Here is a 2788-nt window from a genome sequence, read left to right as displayed (position 1 = left end):
ATGATAAATGGTCTATAAATATATTTTGTAGCTAAGTTCTGAAATGAATGTTTTATAGTTGAGTAAATCCTCAGATGACTGATGCTTTAAAGCAATGAAAATACAAAACAAGGGAGAGCCCGAAATCTAAAATATAAGTGACGGCTCAGGCCCCTCTAACAAGTGTTAAATTTAAAGGTTATAGAGCAAATCTCGCAAACACACACGTTGCCTTGCAAAAAAATACTGTAAAAGAAAAAGCTTGCAGGGTCCTTAAAGGATTGCTCTATTTTTCTCATTTAATTTCACCCCTGCTCTTAAAATGCCATGCCACCCAGATTCTCAACCCATTCTCCATTACCTCCAGCATTCTGCCTAAGGTATAGACTTTTGTCTTCGGAGCAGGGCTTGTGCATTCATCTGCTGATAAACTGTTTATCTTAGCTTTTATGAGGGCGCCTTGTTGCAAGCCAGCCAGAGACAGGATCCTGGGTGTTTGTCTTTTTTTTTTTTTTAAAGGGGGGGAAGGAGGGCATTTATACCTCCCCTTGGCTCTATATATCATGGGAGGCGGACTCCACCGTCTCTGTCTCTCTCAGCAGTGTCTTCTGCAGTAAATCTGAACCTCTCAGACTGGAGTTTTCTTGGCTACAGCCCCACTTGGCCATAAGGAGAAACTAAGGAGAGTTTTCTTATTCTATCCCGCCCGCCCTCCCTCCGCACTCTGTCTCTCTCTCTCTCTCACACACACACGGTCTGCAGCAGAGTAAACCAAAAGCTCTCCTATCCACCCCCCCTCCTGCTTTTCATGCCAAATATTAACATCTCAGCAATCAAGTGGAGAGAAATTTAAATGCCAGACCAAAGCTGGTTAAGTGCCTCACAGTTTGCAGACAGATTCATCATGGGAAGAGAGGCTCGTGGGGGGCCGGTGAGAGGATTGGCAAAGATGAAGCAGTAACCAGGAGATTTCTTTCTTTCTTTAGCCTAAAAATTATGACATTTATATTTACAAGCTGTGGCTCCTAACTGGGATCTGAATTTACATACAGGCAATCTAGTTTATTCACACAAACTCCCACCAGTAGTAGCATATATGTATTTGAAGGCTAGGAATTTATTTATTTTGCCAGCCATGTATTCAGATAGATGTTTATTGAGATAAACTAGTCTAGAGGGTCTTTGAGACTAAAGATAACAGAGCAACAGGCATCCAATAGAGTAAAGAAAATACAGCGATTTAAAACCCCCATCTAACCAAGTGCTCCTTGTGTGTGTGTGTGATTCATTGATGCCAGCTACTGAATAAACCTAATACATAACATTTCCCACCTCTGATATTTAAAAAGGCCCCTACGCCTAGTTAGCACCAATGGAGCCCTTGAAATGTTTTATTGCTGATTGTCTACTGCCAAATGATGGATTGCTGCTTGGCTAAAAATGACAACCCCGCTTTCTCTCAGCTACTTCATTTTCCTGGCTTCAGTGGGGGTGAAGAAAAAATCCGATTACATCATATTTAGCCTCCTGGTTTTAAACACAGGAGAAAAAAAATGAAGCTTTTAAAAGCACCTTTATCAAAGTTAGCTCAGCAAAACCCCGGGCTAGTCAGTTACTTCAGTGGGCTTTGCCTCAGGCCCCAGGGCAAGTTTCTGGAGAGATCTGACAGATTTAGTGGAAAGAAAATGCCCTGGTCTATACTACAGAGTTAGGCTGATGCAGGGCAGCGCATGTGGACCTAACTAGTGTCTTCACTAAAATTTTGCTCCTGCCAATGTAACCATCCTGCTACACCTTCACAAGAGGAGTAGAGTCAACCTAGTTAGGTCAATGCAGTGTTAGTGTAGACACTTGTGTTGCCTTCGTTGACTGTTGCTGGCTTTCAGGAGCTGCCCCACAATGCCCTACACTGACAGTTCAATCAATGCAAGTGCTCCTGCTGAGGACATGCACCATCAGTACAAGAAGCAAAGTGTAGACATGCACAAGCGACGTAATTACTACTGTGTGTCAACATAAATTAGGTCGACTTAATTTTGTAGGGTGGACATGGCCAATAACATCTCAGGCTGTGGGGTCTGTAATTCTGACCTCAGAGCGAGGCAGGGCCTGATTAAAAATACTGTATGTGCATAGCTCAAAAACAATGCACAAGACCAAATCCTGCTCAGGTGCAAATCTGGAATAATTCCAGTGGCCTCAATGGAGCTTCCCTGGATTTACATCGGTGTAACTAATAAGCAAAATTAGGACCAATGTATAAAAGAAATATGGGTTTTCTGTTTGGTTCATTGAGTAGAGACAGCAGATTCAGACCCATAGAGTTGGAATAGGAGATCAATAGACTTTTTTCTTTTTCTTTTTTTTTTAAATCAGTGAATGTCTTAGAGAATTTGAAAAGAAGGTGAAGTCTTAATAATTGGAAAGAGATTAACTTGCATCTCGCTTCTGGAGATTTTGTATTTATATTTTTTTCTGGTTGTTGCTCTTGGCCCCTCTAGGAAATCCAATCTTTTAAAAAAATAGTGGATTAAAATGGTCGTGGAGCACATTTTAAAAAAAAATAGCTGCACCCGTAGAGTTAACCTTGGCTCTACTTATTATGATCAAAGATAATAAAATGTCCCAGAATGTGAATTATCAAAGATCTGGTTGGCTTTAAAAAAACTTGTCTGTTCAAAGAGAATATTTCCCAGTAAATTTTGTATTTCATCTCAAAGTGGAATGATTCAGGCACTTCAGACAATAGGCAGACTGAAACAGACAGATGCATGGCGTTGATCTGATGGATTCAAGTATAGAAACAGAC

This window comes from Gopherus flavomarginatus, chromosome 12 (genome assembly GCF_025201925.1).
Source record: "Gopherus flavomarginatus isolate rGopFla2 chromosome 12, rGopFla2.mat.asm, whole genome shotgun sequence".
Lineage (NCBI taxonomy): Eukaryota > Metazoa > Chordata > Testudines > Testudinidae > Gopherus > Gopherus flavomarginatus.
This window is presented reverse-complemented; position numbering follows the sequence as displayed.